This window comes from Leptonotus elevatus, chromosome 13, assembly GCF_054856555.1.
Source record: "Leptonotus elevatus isolate MCC_2025b chromosome 13, RoL_Lele_1.0, whole genome shotgun sequence".
Lineage (NCBI taxonomy): Eukaryota > Metazoa > Chordata > Actinopteri > Syngnathiformes > Syngnathidae > Leptonotus > Leptonotus elevatus.
In genome coordinates this window covers 11,134,829-11,149,967 of record NC_141251.1, presented here as the reverse complement: position 1 = coordinate 11,149,967, position 15,139 = coordinate 11,134,829, and positions in this window count along the sequence as shown.

The window sequence follows — 15,139 nt, the reverse complement described above, 5'->3', positions numbered from 1 at the left end:
AGACGCTCCAGTTTTACCGGGACAGTCGGTTTTGAGCCATGTGTCCCGAGTCTGGGTAGATTTTGTCAGCCCAAATCTTTTGTCCCTGGCGTCCCGTTGGGCCAAGTGTATGTCAAGCACACAGTTGGAATAGCGAGTCATAGAACAAACCAATTACAAAGGAATTTAACTGTTAAATTCCTTCCTATTTACTTTCACATTCACGTTTGCGTTCTCATTCACATCCGCATCTAATCACTAACAAGCCTGTTTTCGTCATACCGGAACGAGAACTACTTCCTGCTTTTGTGTCTGAGAACGATGGGAAATGTAGTCCTACTAGCCTAATGCTGCGCTCGCCGATCAGACCAATCGCAAGCTAAGCTTCTCCAGCTACATAGTTCCAATGTTACCATGCGGGACTCTAAATCAAGGTAGCATTTAGCATGAGCTAAAGCAGTGTTTCTCAATCTTTATTTACTGTAACATTGGGAAAAAAATTATAGCACACACTTGGCGAAACGATTCACTAAAAGTGGATAGGCCTATATACAGGTTTATTGTGTATGTTGACCATTGCATTTTATTGTTAGTATAGGCTACATGGTCAGATAAATTAATTTAAAAAATCTTCTCATTATTTATTGAAATAATTATTTTTGCTGAAAATAATTTTACATTGAATAATTTTCAATCGCACACTGTTGAGAATCACTCAGCTAAAGCAATAACACACCATATTGACATAGTGAATGCATTTGTTAGAAATAGTTCCTGATGAGAATTTATTGTATATTTGATTTTCAGCGATATTGTTGTTTCCCAGTTTTAAAATTTAAAAATCTGGTCACTCTATGCTAGCTAGCTCCCTGAGCTATTTGGCTAGAGCTAGCTAGCTAGCTCCCTTAGCTCAGCTTCTATCCTTATGTTGGGTAACTCTTTGTTTTGTTCCATCTTTGACTTTTTTCCCATCAGGTATATGGTGGTTGATCCTGTTCCACTTTCTCCAATCCATATGTCGCGGCCGACTTCCACCTTTCAATTTCAAATTCGACAATTGTTTGCAAAAAGTCCTAGCTCACCCATCTGCAACAAGCTACATTTTTGCTCTAATTTGTTGTAAAATAGCTCTGTTATTGCATGTGGTTAAAATGTTAACGTTCAGCACTTTTTGGGTTGTAGAATAACACAATTACTCTAACTTTCTGACAGTGTCCATCAAAAAAAATGAGCATGATTTTCATGTAGAGTTTTGGATGCCGCATTTGTGTAAAGCCTCGTTACATTGTGTAAATGTGGTCTGTGTGTGTGTATGGCCACTTTTGAGAGCTATGCACGCATCTTCGAATGCGTAGCCCTTGGGTTATGAACGCAGGAGGTCATAAAGGAATTGATTTGCTGGTGAGATTTGAAAGCATGAAATTCCAAACCGCGCTCTATAAAAACATTCCACATCTGAGCGTGGTGGTGTCACAGGTCCTGTAAGGTAACGGGTCTAGCAGAAAAGTCAAAGTCAGCATATATCCTTAGTATATATCGTTAGTGTGACTTAATAACGTGAAAACTTCACATTTTGTTTCTTAGAAAACATACACGTCCCCCTTGTCTGGATAATGATTTACAGATTTGTCTGAATGCACTTATTTTGAAATTGATACTTTAGTCTCCGTGGGACTCTGGGGCAGTAGAAAAAGGAAAACTCGTTACAACTTGACTACCATATTTTTGTTTATGAGCTGCTACTTTAACTCATTTGTGACAGTAGGACAGTAGCCGTTCCTCCAGAATGTGCCCATACATGTCGTGCTGCCGCCTGCCCTACATATTACAGACATGAACGATCCCTCTGTCTGTGTACACGCAAACAGCACTCATATAGACACTTTCCCTCCCTCAACCTCACATCCAGATGTGCGGCGCTCCCGGCAAAGTCTGCCGTGCCAGCTGAGCGGAGCACATTACCAACGGCGAAGAGCAAAAAAGGACAGATGAAAACAGACTCCCTCAAAGCTTTTATTTATGTGGAACTAACAACCCATAATACATTGACACCTGTCTGGGGTTTGGGTTGGAAAAGGTTCTATGCTGATTTTACACCTGCTGGAAGATACTGGCTTTTGTCAGAGTTCAACATATGCATCCCATTTCTGCAGCTCAAGAAATCCCCATAAAGAGTACTTAAAATGGTTATTATTTAACATGTATTTTATGACCATTAACTTTATAACACAATGTAAAGGCGTACATTAAAAAAGCTGTATTATTATTATTATTATTATTATTATTATTTATTTTGTTATTTTGTATGGTGAGCTCGAGTGTCTTGAAAGGCATCTATAATTTAAATGAATTATTATTATTATTATTAATATATATATTATTATTGTTAAATTTACCCTCAAGGTAAAAAGTTTACCATCATTAATAGTAAATTATTTCCATTTTATTTCTCTTCTCTGTGCTTTATAATTATTTCCTTTTCTAAACCAATTTTGTCCATGATTTCATCGGCAAAATTGCTGAATGTGCATATTTCCTGGTCAAATACATGGGTGAGAAGTGAAGTGAGGCAGTAAGCAGCTGAGCCTCGCCTCGCCTCAGATTGTGCAATCCCGCACTAAATGGTTGAGAAGGTTTCTATTGGCTAGCGGCTGGTCCTGTCTCTATATGTCGTCAATATCTTTTTTTTTTGGACACTTTTATTATGTGGCCGAATTTTCCAAAGTTTGGCTACTGTATTAATTAATATTTAGGCTTGCTGATAACATGAGGTGAGGCAGACTCTTTTAATGTGAAGAGAGTAAGATGGTTATTTGTTTTTACACTTGCATGAAAGCACAAATTACTGTATGTAAATATAGCAAAAGTGCATAGGAATGTTAATCAAATGTTTCTTAAAATATTGACTGTCTAATATTAATTGGTTTTATGATGACAACTGCTTGACCCTGGAATGGACTATTTCAATGTATTTATTTATATAATGGGCAAATTGAACCAAACCACAATCATCATGAATTGGTCAATATGTAAGGCGGAAATTTGGATCAAGCACATCAGCTCTCTGTCAGACCTCTTTTGATTTTGCTGATGCACTAAATGTTGTGCTAATGTTATTGATTTAACTGTAGATTGATTGATTTTGTTCCACTTTGATGTTGTCCCTGTAAGCAAACATTCTCATCTAGTGTGTACAAGCAAGACAGGAGCCAAAGAGGACAAACCTCAAGGGGTGGTGCTTCATATTCCTCTCCAAAAGGATTATGGGGGATTTTGTACACAGACACCCACTCCACACCCAAAAAAAAAAAAAAAAAAAAAGAGGCTATGGCGAATCAAATACGTACAGTAGAATAGTGAGGCCCTGTATTTTGTTTTATGTTGCAAAATACAAATGGATACAATTGACTTCATGGCTGATTTGTGGCAAAAGAATATGTCCTTTCAACTTTTTGCTGCTCTTTGCTAGCATCTATAAAAAAATATTAAAAAAAGGAGACCCTCATACTTACGTTGGATTTTTCTTCCCTACCAGCTTGTCTGTGGCCTTTTTTTTTGGCCATGTACTGTACGTACGTGCATAAACGGGTGTTAAGTTGATTGCTCACGCAATCGATCCACTAACGGGGAGCAATCACGAATACGCCTGCTAAACGCATTCGATTCCCACGCAGTTTATTTTGCTCATTTTGGGAGACGTATTATGTAAATTGATTAATTTAACACAAACAATTTAACCTTTCAAACAAAATGAGTCGAACTGCGGAGACTGATTTTGCGTTTTGAAGATCCTTAATTTATTAAAATAAATATTTTATCTAAAAATATTTAATTAAATATGCTAAAGAAAACAGAAAAATCAACAACATTTTGTTTAGAGATCCCCAGGGATCCCCAAGAGAGGGACTAAAGAGCCACATGTGGCTCCAGAGCTGTATGTTGCAGACCCCTGGATTAGAGCAATTATTCTATTTTATTTAAAGAAGTAAAATGTTTGTTGCCTCTTCCACTAACAATTCCAATTCCATCACTTTAAACTTCTGAAAATGATCTGAAATGGGAGAAAAAATAAGAGTCTTCGGAATAGCTAATTGTCATCTCCTGTAGTAGCTTAAGTTTTTCAACCAGAATATTTAGGTACTGCAGCTTTAATTCTTTACACTCTATTCAGTTATGTTTTTACCAAGTATAATATTACAGAGAGCTTTTTTTTTTTTTAAATAAAAACATTACAACTATTTTTGTTTTTGTTTTTTTGGAAGGCTAGAACAGATTAATAGCATTTCCATTCATTTCAATGGGGAAAAATGGTTTTAGATACGAATGTTTTGAGTTACAAGCATAGTCACGGAACGATACGGTAAATTTCTCAAGACAATCTTTCTTCCCCCAGCAGATGGAGCTTCCATTTCTTAAATGAAAATGTCATTCTTCATGGTCAGCAGAGCTTGTATCCATTCGGTAAAAATTAAATTGCATCTTTCACGTGCAGTAAACCATTAAACATGAATACTACATGAAATTGTTCTCAAGGACTCAGTCAAGTTTTGAGTTGAATCAATAAAGTAAATAACAAAATTCAAATTTGAGAAGAAAAAAAAAGTAAATTGGCCAAAAGTGACCAAGATAGAAGCAAATGTACAATTGGATGTAGATGGTATATTATTGATATATTTGAAAAGCTAAAGATGGAGATTAAAAAAATCTGACCAAAAAATAAAATAAAATAAAATAAAATCACCCTTGGGAAATGTCATTCATCTAGCTAAATAATTTAAGCAAGGAAGTGAATAAAGCCAAATCAAATGATCTTTATGCATGATGGCGAATGTTTATGATGAGCCACCAGTGAAAAGCCAAATGGCGCAAAATGGCTTTGGCTGCCATTGCCCTCATCATCCTTGATAAATGGAGCAGCGCTAGAAAGGCCCCTTTGAATGAGCTGTAACTTTTGGCAGCCCCTCGCAGGTGTGGGTGATCTTTCATCCTCCTCCTCCCCCTCCTCTTGAGCCTCCACGTCCTATCTCTGGCCTCCATCAAAAGTGAACGTGCCGCCCCGGGTTCAGATTAACTCGGCTCTGACGGAGCACTCCCCTCGCCCGGCCCCTTTCCACTTCCACTCCGCACGTCGCCTACAACAAGGGAAATTAGGGCTAGTTTAGCAGATCTTACAGCACCACTAAACGGCGGCCCAGATTGTTTGCTGATTGCCCCGCTCGCTGCCCCACCTGCTTCGTTTCACCCCGTGCTTATCTTTCCTTTTTTGCCAAAAGCAGCACTTGAGCCATCACGCGCGCACACGCGCGCGCACACGCGCGACCCTCCCTCCAGCTTGTCTGTAGAAAATATATTATATATAACTAAGTCACTGCAAAGAGCGGGTTCAGTAGTTCATTCAGACGTGCGCCTTGTCACAGTGTTTGCTTTGTGGTTTTCCATAAAAAGTCACTCAAGTTAGTATGATCTTAATTGTTGTTTATTGGAGTCAATGCTTCGTTGTTTTTAGGACAAACTTAACACTTTATAGAGCAGTACGTGAGTAGCACACGGGCCTGTTCCAAAAATAGCGAACCCGTGATGGAGCATTGTGATTTTCTAGGAAATTTGACCATTTCAACTGTGGGAAAGTGTTGCATATTTATTTCTTTTTTTATTTTGAGAAATCATAAACATGATCAGTGTCTTCCCATCACGGATTCGTTATTAATTATAACTAGGGATGTCACTAACAAATCTTTTTAGAATTGATTACCCTACCAATTACTCCATTGATTACTCGAGTAATCGCCCCGGGCCGATTAAGCCATTTTGTTCCCACTTACTCAGGGGTCAACATCCTTTTTGAAGCTGGGAGTTACTTTTTGACTATTGATTAGTGTGAAGGGCTACCAGTTTGATACACACTTCTGAAATAACAAATTTGCTCAAATTACATTGAATCAATCATATTATTATTATTATTATCATTATTATTAGGGCTGGGGAAAATCAGTTAAATTGATAACAAAAATTGATCGACACAAACATTTCTGCCTCGAAACGGGGGCAGAGCGCTTACCCAAGTAATCGATGGAGTAATCGATATGGTAATTAACTCGAAAAAGATTTGTTCGTGACAGCCCAAGTTTATTATTGATGACCGAGCAGTGATGTGATCATGTTCATGATTTCTCACAATAGTTGGAAACAGATCATTACCAAAATGCAACGCTTTATTACTGTAAATCTTTTCAGTTGTTTAAATGTTCACATTTCCTAGAAAATCACAATGCCCCATTACTGGTCAGCAAATTTTAGAACAGGCCCGCGGGCTACTCATGTGGTCCTTGGGGGATACCTGGTTGGTGACCCCTGTGCCTATTCATTACTCCATTCCGGCAATAATAATAATAATAATAAGATTCAGTGTAATTTGGTGTGTATCAATCTGGTAGCCCTTTGCACTAATCAATAGCCAAGAAGTAGCTCTTCAGCGTCAAAAATTTCAATGACTGTTGTTTATAGAGCAACAATTCTACAGTACAGTACATTACAAAATCTTTAAATGTATTATTATTATCTGTCATATAGTGAGATGTGCACAGTGAATGTTCAACACCCACATAAGCAACCGAGATGGCTCATTGCCCGACACAAGGCCGCAGAATGTTTCTTGTCTTGCTTCAGAGTGAAGTCACTTGTACATTTGGTAGACGGCGCAAAAAGTGGAACAAAGGCCCTCTATAAAGTACTGTATTTTATGTATGCCTTTTTTTGTCCATCTGTTCATTAGTTGACAGACTACTTCCTGGTTCGTGGACGATATAAGACTTGACGTGAACAAGCTGAGGGGGAGGGATTGTTCTGTTCACATCACAGTCAAGATGTTTGCATGCACACGTGGGACTTCCTTAGTGTGGACGATGTTATTGAATCTGTCTTCTGCGCCCTTTCAGCGCGTTTAAATTAACTCATTCACTGCCAGCGACGGCTATAGACGTCAAAAATTCATTTGAACTATTTCTATTTGTTTCACATTTTTTTGGCACTTTTGTTAACAAGAGTATGAAAACCAAAAAAATAAAAATAAATAGAACAGATATCAAATTTGTAATTAATCGTGAGTTAACTATTGAAGTCATGCAATTAATTACAATTAAAACATTTAATCGTCTGACAACCCTAATTTTTTATAATTTGTTCTTTTTTTAATTAGGGACATCAGGCGTTTAGAAAATGTAATTGTAATTAATCACATGACTTCACTAGTTAACTCAAGATTAATCACAAATTGTATATCTTCAAAATGTAAAATGTATTTATTTTTTTAGGTTTTCATACTCTTGTTAACAAAAGTGGAGAAAAAAATTGAAACTAAAAGAAATAGTTCAAATGAATTTTTGACGTCTATAGGCGTCAATGGCAGTGAATGAGTTAATGGAGATACTTTTTTCATTACCAAATTTGGACTCCTCCACATCGGCTATAGCTTTATCCATGGTAATATTCATCTTCTTCTGCTTGTGCTTTTAATGTTCCAGGTCACTTCCCGCAGTGGAGACTGGAATATGTTAGAATCCAGGCCAAACTGACTGTAAATTTGATTTAGCTGTTTAGATAGATTTTTAGAACTTAGATTTTTCAAACTTAGACCAACAAGAATTTGAGTCTTCCATTAACATAAATGTACTTAAAGCGACTCAAATAGTCCAAAGAAAATAAGAAGAAAAATGAGTTGCATCTTTATCTGGATCCAGACAATATTTAAAGAGTTATTTCTTGACCCATTTTAAAGCCTTGATATAACTCTTGTAACAATTATGTTTGATCTACCTTGGTGCAGGCAGAACGCTTAATCGGCCATGGTTGGGTGCGACCTATCATTTGTCTCTCTTGTCAGTTTCCTGTTTTCCTGAGCGACTCCTCTGACCTCGCTGTCAGGCCTGCCTGCCCCGAAGAGCACTTTCCCTTTCCTCATTCTGCGCAGGGGATTGAGAGAGGAGGAGGAGGAGGAGGAGGAGGAGGAGGGCTTCTAACTTAATCTGACCCATTGCTCAGGTCAGTGAGCTGCTTACCAGGTCTATCCAAACATAGGGGCTTGTTTTGCTAAAGCTGTGGAAAGAAGAAGTACCCTCTTAAATCAATGCTTTACTGAGAGCCGTGCACATGCAAGGTTGTTATGCGTGAAACCGCAGGAGGCCGAGCTGGCGCACAACCAGCGGCGCGCTCCTCTCCTCCGTACTCCCCTCCACATGAAGGCGGAGAAAAAAGAAAGCCTCTGTACACGGACCGAAACTTTTTCAAGCCTGCAGATTTTACGCTTTTACCTTTAAAGCTTGTACCTTGCTGCAATTTGCCTTCAATTGCTGTAGCGCGCTGAAACGCAAAAAGCATTTTTATACAGTGCAGACTTTTTATTACAAAGGAGAATTGAAATCTTTCTCTGGACATACCTAACCTTTACTGTGCACATCTCCCTAAAAATATATATATATTTTTTTTATAAAAAAAGGCCGAAACTGGTCTACAGGACTCTGCAGAAAGACACATGTGATTGTGGCTGGAGTCGGAGCTCTTGAGTCTTGCTGTTCAGGTATCATATGATCTGAAGAGGAATGCAGAAATCAGATTTATTGTTCCTCTTTGGCTCAGCGCGATCAGAAGAAAAGAGAAGAGAAGTTTCCCCCCAGCTTGAGGAGGCATTTAAGGCATCTTTAAAGACTTTAGGCCACTTAACCGCCTTGTTGCACAGACGAGCAGATGCATTGAATTGTCATTCAGATTGGCGTTTTAGGAGCGGCCGAAGGCACGCCTCTGAAACGGAGTCCTGAGCCTGCAGGACTCGATACACCAATCCGACGTGCCTGCGCCGGCCTGACTGTCGGAAAAATCGCGGGAATAAACAACGCAACAAACAGACACCGATGCCGACTCTCATGTACCTTTGTCACATGCGTGAGTAGTAATACTCTAGAAAAGGCAACCCGGAAAGATCTTTACAGGGGCGGGATATAAAAACATAAACAATGCATTAGGGATGGGTATCTCTTCTAAATTTTGATTCAATTTCGATTCACAAGATTTTAATATTTATTTATTTACTTCACTTCAATTCGATATTAAATACATTTTGTAGCATCAATTCTTCTTAAATATAAAAACTACACAAACAATACATTTTGTGGAGGCAGTAACTGGTTAAATGATTAATTTAACCAGAATTATTAACTCATTCACTCCCAGCTATTTTCACTGAAGTAACTCCCTTCGCTCCTGGCTGTTTTACTGGATTTTGACTGATTTTGCAAAGCCCACAGAATATTGTGTTCTGTTGCTATAAAAACATAGAACCTACCAGAAGAAAGATTAGAGTCTCTTCTTTCATCAGGAAAAAATCACACGTATATTTGTATTCTGTTTTGCAGCAATTAGCATTAGAATATAGCTAAGTTTCATCATTATTCACAAATCTGTTTAAAACACTGGGGAAAATAGCTTTTTTGCAACATGGCCCTAGTTGATCTCTTATACTCTGCTGTCACCTGCTGGCCGTTTTTGTAATAACTACAATTGCTTTAAGCCACCTCTTCAGGTCAGAGGCTGCATCAAAGCCTTCTGTATGCTCTCGCATAAAAAATAATAAAAAACAATTAAAAAAACGTATAAATACGTTTTTGAGACCATGGCAACATTTTAAATAAAATGTTTTTATACGTTTTTGGGAGCAAATGCGTTAATAAAAATAACACGTTATAATCACTTAAGTATTACACAAACGTTGACATCAGCAATTCAAATTCAATAATTGTAAGTATAAATAAAAAAGATTCTGAATTGTCTTAAAGTGCAGTAAGTCATGTCTTTCATATATGTAAGAAAATACTTTTAAATTCACGTGAACAGTAAATTTCAAGAAAACATCAGCTAAAAAATTGTTTTAACCTTTATAATTAATTTTTTTATGCATTTAAGGGAAGAAGAGATATTAAAATAATCAATTCATGGTTTTATGAATCGATATCAGGCTCAAAAAGGAACATCGATTCAATATCGATTATTCAATTTTTTTCAACCCAGCCCTACAATGCATCCCGCTATCCTTTTCACTCACGCCATGCTCCCACATGAAGCACAGCCTTTACAAAGTATTGTGCAATATAAAAGTAAATCGTAGCTGATATATCTAGTTGTGTCTCCGTGTCTTGCCATAGTTTGGCTCTCATCACTCTATTGGCATACCCTGTTCCCTGATTAGCTAGCTAACAGCCAATCAGAGTTATCAAATGTCACAACGGGTCCGACATACCGATTCAGTATGTTGAATCTGCCGAAACAGCTACGACGTGACAATTAACGGTGATTTATACATTGATCCAACGGAGCCCGGACACTTCCTGAAGCCGGATTGGTGTATCGAGACATTGACACGGCAAAGGAAATTATCATTCAAACACCTAAGTGAGGTATGTTCGTAAGTAAGTGACATCACTACTGGTAAAAAGGCACTTGTTGTGATGTTAAACAAGGGCTCTAATTCACCGTAATGGCTGCATAGGTTCATTGCTCTGGGAGATGCAATGGCCAGTCTCAGCAGCTTAATTAGCATTCTAATTTGTATTAACACTGCCTATCCTCTCAGGGCTAATTATGTATCTCAGTTGTGAGCGGGCTTAATGAGGTTAACGTTTTACACTCAATCAGGGTTGAGTCACCTTATAGAAGAAAAATGGCTGCTGATTGCGGCTGATTTTCTCAAAGGTGTATGATGACCATTAGGCTGCGGGTTCTGGAATCTCAGTGGAGCCTCACGGGGAAGCTAAAACCAAAGCTAGGGTCCTTTAAATTGACAGGATTTTCAGTTATATACCAGATTAGCCATTTACAAAATAGACATTTGGAGCTTAAAATTCAGAAGTTTGACAAGTGCCTACTGTACCTTAATTTGAAATATAAGCCTGAAAGGGGCCATCTGTATGGACTGGAGTGTATTCAAACAACAAGCAATGGAGGACCAACGGGTTATTGTTTTGTTATTTTACTCTGCCACTACCGTATTTGAGCCTTGTGTCTCTTGTCGCTGCGGATTTTACCAACCCCATTCCTTTGTCCCACTTTTTGGAGAGAAAAAAATGGTATGTGTAAAAAAGTGTGTTTAGCATTTAGCGTTAGCTAAAGTGATAACAAAACCACCGGTCACTAGCTAGAGTGCCTAGCAATTACATTTGTTATAAACAGGTTTGGTGGGGTTACTTTTAAAATGTAATCCGTTACAGTAACATGCTAAAAAAAAATTGTTAGTAACGTAATCCAAGTACCATAATATTAAAGTAATGTAACTGGATTACTTTTGGATTACTCCAATATTGAGTATGCTCATGAAGACAAAATAAAAATAAATATCACCACAATATATTTTTTATACAATGTGCCCCTGCTATTTGCGGGTGATGTTGACCCGGACAGCCTACAAATAGTAAAAATCCTTGTGTAATTAAAAAGCAAGTAGGCGACTGATTGATTGATTGATTGATTGGTTGATTGATTGATCGATTTCGCTCTGTCCCTCTCTCTCTTTTTCTCGCCCATTCTCTTATCGTAGAAATTGTAATCCCTTGAAGTAATCCCCATTTTTAATAAATGTACCTGTAATCTGATTACATGTTTTTTTCCTGTAACTGTAATGGAATACAGTTTAAAAAAAAAATGTAATCTGATTACGTAACGACGGTACATGTATTCCGTTACTCCCCAAGCCTGGTTTTAAATAGTTCCTGGTGAGAATTTATTGAATCTTTTTGATTGTCAGTGAAACGATAACATCACCTGTTACTATAATTTTTTTCAGGTCTGTGTCATTAGGGGTGGTTTTGCCAACATTTCGGAAATGGAAAGACAGAACACTCTCGTTTTTCGCAGACTTTTTTTTTTTGTTCACCTTTTGCATGCGTGCTATCTGATGAATAGAACTTGGCTTTTCATTCACCACACAGTGCCAGCTCCTCCTCTGTTGACATTTTCTCCAGATCTTTGAGCTTCCACCAGTCACTGAGCACTGAACTGAACCATGTTTAGCTGCTATGGATAAGGTGCTGATAAGAACTTACTTCCTGATATCATCTACATTCCAAAAGTCCTGTGATCCTGCACCATTTCCCTTTAGGCGCATACGTGTCATATTGTGTTCAGCGAGCACGAAAGACTACATACAACAACCAGCCACGACATTATGAGCACACGGACAACATAACTACTAATTGTACTGAATACTAAACAGTTGTCGTATTTGATATCATTATATTGTGCAAGTGGTGATTTGTCAGTGTATCTCCTCCAATGCAAGTGTCATCCACACATTTGTTTGCTGCACCCTTCCCAGTTAGTTTGTGCAATACTTGTTGATTTTTTTTATTTTTATGGCAATTATCTTATCGTGGACTTTAGGGATTTATTACCACATAAAAAAGGTAATTGCTATTCATAGGCTGCTGGGGCTTTTTTCCAAAACTAATATTTGGGATTCCAAAAGTCGTTTTTCAGGCTTCCTATCTCCAGCCTTGCCTGAAGCGCAAAGGGGGGGGGGGGGGGGGTCACGCTGGACGATGAGGGATGGCCGGGGCAAAGCTTCCACTTGGAGCCACTGGCTAAGACTAATGTGTGAGGAAGTAGTCAACATGAAAAGGCCTCTTCCATGTAGGTCTGCCTGGAGCTGACAAACACCTGTTCTACTTAACCTGTAATGAGTCTTGGACTTTTGAGTTTGAGTGCAATACTAAAAAAAAAGTTCATTATAATATTGCTCGAGCTCAGACTCACACCAAAAATCCTACTTTTGCCGAAAACCACGTCATAGTACAAGAAATGACAAATCCAATCTGATCAAAATGGTAAATGGTTATATAGCGCATTATCTTGATCATTTGCTTACAAAGCCATGTCTTATTCGAACGTATCGAGGTGTAGCACGTATCAGATGGCGCGTTGTCGCAGCTATAAACACATGGCAAGGTTAACCTTTTTAGTTTAAAATAACTTTAACCTCCAGGTTCCTGCTCCATACCCTTTTAAATTGCAGAACAAATAATGTTTTTTGTCTTTGATCTAATTTTAAATCCAGCTATGTTGCTATTAGCCTCATCCTAGCTCGCGCTACGCTAATTTGGCTCTCTCTTTTTTGTTTAAAATAACTTATTTAAACCTCCAAGATCCTTACTCTGGCCAACGGTAGAACGAAATGTTTTTTTTATTTTTAGTTGGATTTTAAATCCACCTACGTTGCTATTAGCCTCATCCTGGCTAGCGCTAAGCTAATTTGGCTCTCTCTTTTTCGTTTAAAATAATTTATTTAAACCTCCAAGATCCTTAATCCGACCAACGGTAGAACGAAAAAAATATATATTTTCAGTTTGATTTTAAATCCAGCTACATTGCTACTAGCATCATACTAGCTAGCTCAAAGCTCGTCCATCTCTCAGGTCTGGTATCCAGGTTTGAAAATTCCCCTTTCTTTGTTGCTAGCAAGACTATTTCTTATTATTTATCTTTCCCACGTTTACTCCCTCATGTCTCTAGGGAGACATACCATCCAAACATTCCTGCCTGACGACAATATGTTATGACACATTCTGACTCGAATGGAAAAATTCGGATTCTCTGTTCATTTTTCAACAGACAATTCATGCCGCCACCAATTTGTACACAGCCCTAGATATTACAAATAATTTTGCCAATAAAAATTGTGCCTGCATGTTCACTTTTGAACCATATCTGGAATGACCACATCAGTATTTGCTACAATTCTCCTCCCAGCACTACTCCTACAGTGAAGATATAACCTGTCATCCGAAAGGTCATGCCTTTGCTATGATGATCGTATTACCTGAAACACAGGATGCGTCTTTTTGTGGGAAGGGTTGGTTGCAGGCAAAACAGGAAATGAAGAGTGTTGGGCTTGTCTGTCCATGCTGATCCCCCCAGCTGACCAGGAGGCAGAGAGTTTAGGGGAAGGGATGGTGAGAACGCTCTAGATGTGAGGTCATGAGTTCACGGCCCAGGTGTTGTGCCTCGCAGCGGGACACTTCCCAGTCTAAACAGTGTCAATGGTTTTAGAGAGTGTTGGGGTTAACTTGGGATCAAGAGTGTCCACCTCTGACTACAACTATCTACTGTATCGACTCGAACCGTCACTCAGTCAAAACAAAGAAAACACTCAAATTTTCAATTTGATAGCAAGTCGCTGCGCGTATGGTTTAACACATGGCTGCTTGCGTCATGTAACGTCCAGTGTTTGCAGTATTCGTCACCTTTGTCCCTCCTGGTCCTGCTTTTGGGATGTGTCGAAATAAAAGTCAAAGTCAAAGCAAAATGCGTGCAGAGTTAATCCTTTAATGCAATCTGAAATGAGGTGTCGCCAACGGCTTGTGTAATATGCTGAATCGCAAACTTTGTTGCCAAGAAATCACACTTTAAACTTGATGATAGAACGTGGACTCGTTTGGGTAGTACTGACGCATTTGAATGTTTTTGGGAAATTCGCTGACTCAATGTTTGCTGATCTCATTTTGTTATGCTAAAAACTTTTAGATTGTAGATATTTGATCAACATTTACCCTTGATGAAAGGGATGAGTTTTTGTCACATATAGAAGATGAAAATATACATTGATTACTCTTTTGTATTATATAAGGCTAAATTGACTTGAATAATCATAAATAGGAAACAATTAGGATGTATATTCATAACCTGCTACTGGAGCAATGTGTAGATTATTCTTGATTCATGTAATAAATAAATAAAAACAACAACAACATTATTTTCAATTGTTCTCATGTCATAACAATAAATATATGGTATGTAATGTATTTTTTTAAGCATCCGGCCAGCGAATCCGCAGAATCCAGCTATTCCTTATTCCCATTTCATTGATTTAATTTCTCCTCCTTTGAAGATGTGACTTTGTGAGGAAAAACGTATTCATCCTGCATATGCAACTCTTACTGACGCTAATCTTTTCGGCAGAGCAGGAATCTCATGGAGGGATAATCTCAGATAAATATAGTTAATTGAGGCCAGGTGAACTTTCTTTATCAGCCGCATAGTCAACCAATCTGAAGTAAATGTGATAATTAGGATGGACATGTCTTCGCTGTGAACAGAGCGAAGTCATGTCCCTCAGCCATTTCCC